Source organism: Cebus imitator, unplaced genomic scaffold, assembly GCF_001604975.1.
Source record: "Cebus imitator isolate Cc_AM_T3 unplaced genomic scaffold, Cebus_imitator-1.0 Scaffold199, whole genome shotgun sequence".
NCBI classification, from domain to species: Eukaryota; Metazoa; Chordata; class Mammalia; order Primates; family Cebidae; genus Cebus; species Cebus imitator.
The window spans coordinates 1328095-1339708 of record NW_016107514.1 but is presented as its reverse complement, the minus strand read 5'-3'; the positions used below and the strand labels follow the sequence as shown (position 1 = coordinate 1339708).

At 35.5% G+C, this 11614-nt stretch overlaps 1 protein-coding gene across 1 annotated transcript in view; it reads right to left on the bottom strand.

Moving 5' to 3' along the window:
• Nucleotides 1-488: 488 nt before the first annotated feature.
• The window catches only part of CA8 (carbonic anhydrase 8), a 94487-nt gene continuing 83361 nt past the window's right edge, over nt 489-11614 (bottom strand). The window contains exon 9 of the mRNA XM_017547560.2: nt 489-2520. The gene's annotated coding sequence lies outside the window, so the exon portion shown is untranslated. The remainder of the gene's footprint in view (nt 2521-11614) is intronic.

Sequence of the window (11614 nt, the reverse complement as noted above, 5' to 3'; positions counted from 1 at the left end):
TTCAGATCAATAACCTAACCTTCCACCTTGTGATACTGGAAAGGACACAAACTAAATACAAAGCAAGCAGAAGTTACAAAATAATAAGATTAGAGAAGATATTAATGACATAGAGATTAGAAACACAATAGAGAAAACCCAAAATTCCACTTTGGTTCCTTGAAAAGGTCAATAAAATTGACAACCCTTTGCTAAACTGACCAACCAAAAAGAAGAGTAGACTTGAATTATGTTAATTGGCAAACATTCTGACAATAGTATTGCTTTACACACCATAGGTACTATATTCGTTACTGTGAATCAGAGGCACTTACATGTGTATAAGCTACATGAAAAAACATTTCACTCTAAATTAAATTTTAAGATCAATGAAATTTGTTGATTATTCCCTGCTTTTCCTTTTGGGAGACTCCTTCCCCAATTACAGGGTCCATCACATAGGTTTTACTTTTCTTTCTTATCACACCATCAAAACAGATTTGAGATTCGTTGTTGTACTTTTGTTTACTGACAAACTACCTTTCAAATTCATTCCTACAAAAGCATACTACAAACAGTATTCATATTCTGAATCTGAGGTAACTAGCTGTGGAATGAAAGGATTTTCCATATATAGAATATTAAGCCTCCACACAGTCTCACCAATGAATACCATGATCTGAACCAAGTAGGTCATTTCAGTTTTTTTACTCAGAAAATATACAGTAAATAAATTCAAATTGCTTCAATATGCAAACATCACACACACATAAACCTGTGAAGGGTGAAATTTGAACAACTAGATGTTATCCTGAAAGTCATTTAATTACTATTTGTTATTATATTTGTTTATGTGTATATTTCAGGGAAAGATGAAAGGAGACTGCAAGAAGCATCAGAAGGTTAGTCCAAGAACAATCCCTGACTGTTCAGCACCAGCCCACTCAGGAGTGGAGAGGCTGGGGACCTGTGCAGTGTTTTGTTCCAGGAATGCCGTATGAATAGCCTCTCCTTCCTGGAAGGCTTCAGATCTAGTCTTTTGATGTTAATTAAAAATAAGGCTACTCTTGTGCAGCCAATGTTTGGCATATGAATGGTAACATTGCTAGATGTAAATATTTTTGTCACAGTTTTGTAACCACGCTTTGCCATTTCCTCACTGTTGGACACTAGAAACTATTATACACAAGGGAAGCATCCAGGACCTCTCTCCACTTTCAGAGGCATTCCCTGGTGCTGCCCCCATGTGATCCAGGGCTGCCAATAGATCTCAAACTTTAGCAAGCCCTCACTTTTCCTCACACTGCCTAGCCCTAGTATTTTCTCTCACTGCCCAAGACTAGACAATGAACCTTCTTTGCTACCATTTCAGGGATATCTGGTGTGATTTTCATCTGTATTTAATGCTTCCATTATTACCACCTCTACTCAACACATCTAAAAACTCTGAACATATACTTATTCCACCTGTCTTCTATTTCTATAACTTATTCTGCATCACAAAATCCCTCCAAACAGGGACTATATCATTGAAGTCATTCATTTTACAATTATAACAACAATAACATTTATTATTGCTTTGTGCCAGGCACTCTACTGCTTTACATAAATTATTTCATTCTGTCACATCTAACTGCAACTAAGTAGCTGCTTACATTTGCTAGTGGCACCTAAAATAAGGATTTTGTTGGTCATTTTTGAAAGAAATGTCTTAACATACCAAAGAAGTGGAATCAACAGAATAAAATATTTTTAAGTCTTACAAAGTGTACAACACTAAAGTAATATAGGATACCATTAAATTTCTATTCATGGAAAGCAAAGCTATTCCTGCTACATGGTGCTGATCTTTTTATCCTATTTCTCATACCTTTCAAATTCCTAGAAACCACAGCTTTGAATATATCAAATAAATATAACTTGAACCATACAATCAGTTAAATCCTTTAACTATGTAGTAATAAAGTATGTTGTTGCTGCATTAATGCCAAAAATGTTTTCCATGGCAATCCAGCCTAACAATAATTGTGGTACGGGTGCTGAAAAAAATAAATGAGACATATTTTTCTCATCATTCACTTTGCATTTTGAAGTTCAATGCTGTTCTTAATCAAAACTCTTCTTTTATTATCAAGAATTACACTAGTCTCTAAAACGAGTGATTTTTCTGTTGGAAACAGGAAATGAAGAACTACTAACATTGGGAATGTGTTTTCCTTTCTCAATGTTAACACATGATATATATTTATATTAATAACAACTCTGGAAACTAGTTTCATTCCTTCTACACATAAGCAATAAACAGCATGTGCAAATATGAATCCTAGCAGCAGTAATGTGGATATATAATATAGGGTTTCTTTGGAATATACAGCCATTTCTAATACTTCATTTCAGCAAGTGTATAGTCAACCATCATAGATGTTCATCAAGGCTGGATTAGATGAAGACAAACAACGCAGGCTTTGAGGATAAACTGAAGCTGCAGCTTAAAAGTTTCCTTTTCTCATCCACAGGCACCATAGGACCATTATCTTCCCCCTTTAGGCAAAAAGAATGAATCAGTTATGTTACTGATATTGTTCCACAGCAGACTGAAAAGTCTTCTTACAGTATAAAAGATAGTAAAAACTAAAAATTTCATAAGAAAACATGGAAATTTCAAAAATATCTTCATGCTCAAGTTAGTTATTTCTGCAACTTTTCCACAAAGTCTACCATAATTTTATTTCTATGGCAGAAACTATTAATGCAAAATTTCACATAAATACTATCAGCTAAAATAAGTAATGCTTGACCTATTTTGCAAACAAAAAATTGGTACATCATGTCAAATAATAAATACAAACAAAGCTTTAAGGTCCTGTCATCATTTCAAGTATAATAATCACAGATGGATGGTGACTTAAGGGCACACAGACCCCTTACTCCTAATTCCCAAATGACTTACAATTCTATTAAATACATAAATAATGCAGAACATATATATGACAATAGTACTTTTTTGAGATAACAAATAATGTGCTTCTCATATAGGAAAACAACATCAGCTAAGATTTTAGTTCAATGATACTGAACTTTTTGACGTTGAACTAGCATTTCCAGCAATGGCAGTGAGAAACTGGCTGTCTCATTAGTTGCCTAAGGTAGCTAATAAATATCTATTAAAATTTAGAATGCATATGCTTTTTGACCTGGAATTATTCTTCTAAGAACTTACAATAAACATATAATTATCCAATCATACAAAGAGCCTACTATAAGGATATTCACTGCAAAAAGAAATTGGCAACAAACTAAATGGCCTCCTTCTGGGCAATGTCCTTTGGAAAATAGAAAAAAATACAACAACAAAATAAATGGCCTCCTTTCCTTAATAAATTATATTACAATGGAATATTTCAGAATTATTCATATACAGTATATATGTATCTATAGATTTACCTGCACACACATAGATATACACATATATGTCTACATATGCATACATATAAACATAGATACATATATAAAATGTCTGGAACAATTTATTAGAAAATATTTATAATGCTGGGTTATACATTTCCAAACTATATATATATATATATATATATATATATATATATATATATTTGCTCCCACTCTACCAGGACCAAACTACATTCCCAATATGATAGTCACAATAAAGTATTTTTAAATTTTTTCATTTTTTTAAATTGACAGATAAAATTGTAGATATTTATCATGTCGACAAAATGTTTTAAAATATATACACATTGTGCAATGGCTAAATCAAGCCAATTAACATGTATATTACCTCACATAGTTAAAAATTTACTCTTTCAGCACTTTTCAAGAAAGTGACATGAAACTGATGATCAAACTAGAAAATCACAGCAATTCAGATTTAATGGGGCCTACAGGTGACAATGCATGGATTTTCTGCAAAAGGAAACAACCTGGGGTCCAGTGTTTCCCAAACTGTTCCATAAAACACTACAAGCTGTTTGAAAAAATGAATCCATGTTAAAAACTATTGTATCAACTCTGTTAAACTATGGTTCTTTAATTCAAAACCATCTCAGAGGCTCTCATATGCTGATGTCCACTGCAAATCTCCAAAAGGAGAATATTACATCCAGAATTCTCCAGATATATGTGAACAGTCACCTCCTGATTTAACACGCATTTTGGAGGACCAGTGCACTGCAGAACTCATTCGGGAGAGGCTGGTCTAGAAGTTTGAAATTTCATTATAAGAACACAGCCAACCTTCTAAATATCAAGCTGCCATGGTCCAAAACATCAAATGAAAGATGGGTAGGCAAATACACAGTCATTCTAATCATATGAGGTCAGCTCTCAAGTCAAAGCAGAACACTTTCAATATTTAGCATACATCCACAGTGCAACAGATGCACATACATGTTGGTGTCCTATTCATTTTTGAAACTCTCAGGGCATGATTCAGGGGGTTCTTGGTAAATGCTGAATGAACTGTAATTTACCTATGTGTAGAAGAATCTCCTGGTGAATTTGCACACTCACTCAGCTAAAATCTCCCTCACAGAGGAAACTCAACACCCTGTGCTATTGAGATTTTCTTCCTTATATAATTTTCAAAGAAATGACACCTCCCTGTGCCAAGGCTCTCTGAAGATAATCTTTAAATTAGCTTTCCCAGCCTCAAAAATGTACACTTGATCTTGTTTACTGCAAATACCGGATTAACTGAAAAAAAAGTTTCAATCAATCACAACCTGGGGTTTGGATTTGGAATGAGGGATACCCTAGTCCAAATCCCACCTCTTCTACCCAATTGCTGTAAGATTTTAGGCAGCTTACTTGCCCCTTCGGAGACTCAGATGATAATACCTACTTCTTAGGGAACGTGTGGGACTGTAATGATGGCAGATACCATGTGCTGAGCATAGTACTAGGAGTAATAATTTTGGGTGATTTTAAAAACATCTCACTAGCTGAAAATTAAACTACAATACTGTGCCGCAACATAAATGTGAAGTATGGCCCATTATTTTCATAGAATGTGCCAGAAGTTTACTTTTCAGTGTTTTAGAGAAAGTTTTCATAGGATAAAGTCATGCTTGGTCTCATTTGTTCTGTATTCCTAAGTTCCAGCCATCACCTGACCCAAAGCGCTCAGAAAATGTGTGTGCATGCATAAAAAAGTGCAAAATGACAGTAGCAATTGCTAATTCTATTTGTATCAAAATGATGCAGGCATATAAAGATTTAAAGTTTTTAAATGTTATGAAACTATCTGTCGCTTGTCACCAATTTTCTTCTCCTTAACTTTTTTAGCTGATGATTTTAACACTGAAGAGCTAAATGGCATGATTGTATTACTACCTTTCAATTTTCTGCTTCAGTATGATGTATCAATTTTTTCCTGTGGAGAATGAAGATTTGACCCTCTTTCCTCCTGTCAACATCATGCACACACACACACGCACACACACACACATACACACACAAACACACACACACACCACCCCATATGAACCCTTTCCATCTTCCCATCACCCCATCCTCCATATATGGCTATACAGTAAATTTGGTTGGATCAATATGCAGCTTCTATGACCGTAATGATGTAAAAGTATTCAGAGGAGAACTACATGTGTTAATTTTTCTTTCCTGCACAACATTTTGTTTTCTCTGGAATGATAAATATCTTGGGTTTTTCCACCTAAGTGTTCTGTGTACTCATAACCAATTCAATGCACAAATACCTACCCATTGCCTAACTCTCCTCTCAAGAAGGCAAGAAGGGACGATATAAATTGTATCAACTCCACCATTCCTGAAGAAAGCTCATCTAGAACCTTCTCACCTGCTCACATCTGGACTGACTGCCTGGTTTGCCTATGAACTCATTCCACTGCCATTCTGGCCATTCATTCATTCCCCTGGTTTTTCTATTTTTTTTGCTGGCTCTCCTGTTTCCTGGATCCCACATCTTTTTTCCTTGGCTTACTCTATTTTGGTGTGGCATATCAAGTAGCTTCTGGGAAATACATTTTTGATGGTTTTGATATCTAAAAATGACTACTGTACCCACACATTGAGTAAAACATTTGATGAGGTGAGGATTTTGGTGGGTTATAATTTTCCCTCAGAATTTTGAAGATCATGCTCACTGCTTTAGTTTCCAGTGTTGCTTTTGTGAAGTCTGATATTAGAATTCCAGATTCCTTGATTTTGACCTGTTTGTTGCTTTGGATTTTGCCATTCTGGAATTTCTCCCTCCATGTTCTGAAGTTTCACAATGATGGTGTCTTGGTGTGTGTTTTGATCTACCGTGCTGGGAATTCAGTGGGTTCCTTCAATTTGTAGCTTATGCTCATGAGTTCTAGGGAAATGCTTTGGGTAATTTTGTTGCCTAATTCCTCTCCTCCACTTTCTCTGTTCTCTCTCTAGCTTATCATGTGGATGATGGACATCTTAGAATGGTTCTCTAATCTGCTTACATTATTGTATTTTTTCATCAATTTCCCTTTTGCTCTAATTTCTGAGAAGTTTCTTCAATTCTGCCTTCTGATTCTTCTGTAGAAGTTCTCATTTCTGCTATCATGTTTTCAGTTTACAAAAGCTCTTCATTTTGTAAATATTCCTTTTCTTAATAGCACCCTGCTTTTTTGTGGATGCAATTTCTTTCCTTACCTCTCCAAATACATGAATGACAACTTTTTAACAGTTTTTCTCTTTTACAAAGTATTTATATCTTTTAGCTCACCTTATTGTCTCTTTTGGGGTTCTTTCATTTATAGTTCTTCTTCAAATATCTTTAATTGTTCATATCTAGGACTGGCAAACAGCCACTACAACAAAACCAGAGTGGAGGCTGAAGGCACAGTGGAGGCCTCTTTATCATACCCTCACCACTGGATGAGCCCACTGGTCCACTTCTGCAGAGAAGTCACCTGTGCTTGTGAGACTCTTCCCAGAAGACACTTCTAGCTTCGTCTGGAGAATAGGGGCCTTTCTGCCAGTATATGGGAAGATGACAGGAGGTCTGAGGATGTTATTTACTCTTTGGAGAGGACTCAGAGATAAGTGCTTCTCAAATAGCTTTCAACCGACACAGATGACTTCAGCTTCCTTTTACTCCACCTTCCAGATGATATCTGTTGCCGGCGATTCCTAGGAATTTGGGAGATTCTTTCATGTAAATGGGTTTGTTCCTCACATCTGCTAAATCTGTTACAAGACCATCTGCTTCCAGCTTCCAAAATATTGTGGCTGTTGTCTCCTCTCTTGCTTTCTGTATCCTTGTGAGTCAATGCACTTAAAAAGAATCTCTTTCCTGTTATTTTAATGCAGTCTGTGGTAGAAAAAAAATTAATTGCCTATCTTCAATTGATGGTCATTATTTGAAACAGAAGTTCATTTTTATGTATTTGTGTATTTTCTTAAGTTCCTACAATAACTATATTACTTAGTAACCAGAATATAAATTTATTTGGTAAAACAATCTAAAGAAACAACACTTTGAATATATGAAGGTAAGGCTGACCTTCTCCCACTGGAATTTTCTCTAAATACTCATTTATTTACATTTAAATAATAAGGTAGCTTACTCATAAAGAGAAATTTTCTATTATACAATGATCATTGTTCATAATGATGACCTCAAAGTATGGCCATGTCCTAAGGAGTTTTCTAAATAGCTATTTCAATATAATTATACCAGATGCTATCTTTCACATGACTTTTTCTGGACCTTGAATTATCTTTTATGAAGAGGCCCAAGGGAATAAGTGCAAACTAAATCACTACTGGAGAATTGCCTGAAAAGCTACCAAGAATAAAAAAGCCCGTGTACACACACATCTTACTCCTCTGAGGCCCCTGCAGGTCACAGTGCTGATATAAGTTCCAGTGATTTTGGCTCAGCTCATTGGCAACTCACCAAAGTGAGTTATCAATCTTTATCCCTTGTTAAGTACAATAATTCAGTGTAAAATCTCCGAAATAGGGTCTTTTAAGAAAGAGCAATATGCTAGAAACAAGAACTCTCTTCCTCAAAGGGGACTCTTTCTCCTGTAAATAACTGGAACACTTCCTCAGGCAGTTTGCACACGCTGCTCTGACCCGGAGTTAGCTGTGTGCCTGATTTACCCCTGACACCAGGCTGTGAGCTGTTTCAGGGGAGAGCTGACCTCTGGTTATATTTTCACTTAGCCCCTAGAATACTGCCATACACCAAACAGAAGGTTAAAAATAAATGCCCTTCCATTACAAGCAAGGGCATATAGACACCTTCTTTTTCAACATTCTCACTCATGACAGCATTAGGTCATGAGAAGAAAATAGAGAAAGGAGAAAGAGGAAGAGGTTGGGAGTGTCAAACACTTTTGAGATCCAAAAGAGAAAAGAGAAACACGCCACTGGATTTGGAAATAGAAATCCACGCATATCAGACATTTGTAAAAGGGTGCCAGATATGGCTGTTAATTATTTAACACTATTCTGGAGTACTAGATAATGTAATGAAATAAGAATTAAAATCAGAAAGAAGATAAAACTGTCATTATTGATGGATGTTATCAATGTCTATCGAGAAAACTCGAAATAATCAGTGGAAATCTTATTGAAAACTATCTAAAGGTTAATAAGCAAGCCATTATTTTATCAATTAAAAAAACTGACCAATGGAAAAATCTATAGTCAAAATCTATAATGATAATAATAGCAATTGCCCACACTTAATACTAATCCTCTACAAAGCACTGTGATGCACATTTTGCCATAGCTCATGAAATCCTTACAGCATCCCTTGGGGGTTATAACTCAGCATATCCACTTCATGGATGAGGAAACTAGGGCTGAAAGAGAATCAATAGTTTGCCCACATTATGGAGCAGAAAACAGAGGTGGTGTGTTCTCATCAAGCCATACTCCAGTTGACTCCAAAGCCCAAATATGCAACTTGGAGTAAATACTGTGAGAAGAGAGAATTATATGTATGACAGAAATAAAAAACTTTAATAAGCATAGACATATGCATTTTTCCTTAATACAGAGATTCAATATTGTAAGGTATTAATTCTTCTTAATCACTCTATAAATATAATGCAGATTAAAAATCCTAATAGGATTCCTTTTCCTCTTTGATTTTTGTCTTTCATTTTCTTTTTCTCAACCTCTCTTTATTTTGCTCTTTATTTCCATTCTTCTGATAAAAAGATTTTATGGTTTATCTGGAAAAATTAACATGTAAAAACAGCCAGAAAAATCCTGCAGAAGACATTCATAAGTGTCTTCTCACCAAACACTGAAATAAACACTAATGCTACCTACATTGTGTTTGATGCACATAAATAGACAGATTAATGGAACAGAATAGGGAAATCAGGAATAAAACCAAGTATTCAAAGAATGTGAAATAATGGAAGGAACAGTTTTTAATGAGATTGGCAAGAATGAAAAATTTAAAATATTCAACACTGGTGAAGGTGAAAGGTAGAGTCTGACACATAGCTACTGGGAACATAAATGTACAACTCTTGGGAAAAGCAATCTGCATATGTATTACAATAAAACTCTTTGACCCAGTAATGTCATTTCTAAGAATTTTTTAAGGAAATAAGTTAACCACAGATTATTGATAACAGCTTATCAAAGTTTGGTATATACTTAAAAGTAATGTATGTAAAACCTTTTTTTTTTTTTTTTTGAGACAAAGTCTCACTCTTTCACCAGGCACCAGGCTAGAGTGCAGTGGTGTGATCTTGGCTCACTGCAACCTCCGCCTTCCAGCTTCAAGCAATTCTCCTGACTCAGCCTCCCAAGTATCAGGACTACAGGCGCATGCCACCACACCCAGATAGTTTTTGTATTTTAGTAGAGACGGGGTTTCACTATGTTGGCCAGGATGGTCTCAATCTCTAGACCTCATGATCTGCCGGCCTCAGCCTCCCAAAGTGCTGGGATTACAGACGTGAGCCACCGTGCCCAGCAGTAAACCATTTTAAAAATAACTATTCAATGACGTGAAAAGATATATCATCAACCTGACTGAAAAACAGCGTGTGCAGTATAATCTCATAAGGAACATTACATATCTACATAACCATATGAGACACATATACAAAGAGACATTAGTGGACAACCAGAAGGATAAAGGTAACATTTTTGAATACCTACATTGTGGACACAAAACAAATGTTAAGCTCTTTAACTGCATTATCCATTGTTACTGTCACAACCACCCTATGAGGTAAATACCATTATAGCCTTCTTTAAGTGATAAAACAAGAGACAGATATCAGTTAACCTATTCAAGATCACACAACTAATTACTGGTGGAGTCAGGATGGAACCTGGCCATCCCCCGTGAGCTCCAGGGCCTCCATATCCACCACAACCCCCAGTGCTGGGGATGCTATCACTAAGAGGAGAGTTTGACAGATGTTTGCTGCATTTTATTCTATAGTGTTTGAATATTCTACTATGAACATGTGCTATTGTGGAGACAAGGAAATAAAAAGCAAATAGAGAAGTCAAAGGTGACCTTTGCCATGGCCATTTCAATAGGCAGAAGGAGATGAACACATTTCGATAAACTGAAAAGTAAAAAGATGAGAAAGAGGTGCAGAGTATACTGAACGATTGATTAAAAATGGCAAAAAATGCCACCTATAAAATACCCAATCAACAGTGCAGGCATAAATCAGCATAACCCTTGTAGAGGGTACGTCAGCAATATGTTACCAAAATATGAAAACTTACGTGTTTTTTCTTCCCTGGAATTTATCTACAAGAGATAAGAAAGCAAAGATAAACAAAGTACACAATGTTCTGCACTTTGCTGTTGTGAAATGCGGTGTAGTAAAGAGCCCAGTGCTGGGAGTGGGGCTCACGTGGGTCTGAATTCTTGCTGTGCACTTTACTGGCTATGACCTTCAGCAAGCCACTCAATGCCTCTCAGCCTCAGTTTATTTATCTCTATAATGAAAATAAAAATAGTGGCCTCACAGAACTGTTGTGAGGATTAAATGAGACAAAATACAGCATCATGTCTGAAATATAAAAAAGCATTTGTTCTTTTTGTCTCATCACTCACTAATATGTGTAACTTAGAATGAATAAATAAGCTTTGATCAAAACTCAAGGATAAGTCATAGAAGTTTGTAATATTATGAAACACTAAACTTAGCTTTTAAAGTTATTCAGAAGTAAACCTGCGTGATGATACTTTGACACTTTCTCCATCTCAATTAGCACTAAACTAATTAGCAAAACTGTTTTACACACTACAGTGAGTCACATTTTTCTTCCTTCTTCTCTAATCCCTGGTGTGTTGTAAGGGTGATTGATTATCTAATTACTTCTTAATTGAATGCACATATTATACATTTTTCACTAGTTCAAGCTTAATGTTTTTACTCCAGAAATCAAAGTCAATGAAATTAAGTTGAATTGGGATTTGGGCAACTATTATAATGAGAGAAGGTTTGTATTATATCTAATTATAAGTAAACGTGTGTTTTAGTCTTATTTCCTACGGAAATATTTGAGGTACAGGAATGTTCCATACACAACTAATTTAGAGGAGTAATAACACTGTTATTCTTATTTACCATCCTTTATTCCTCGTTACAGTGATTTTATTGCTAAGATTCACTAAATA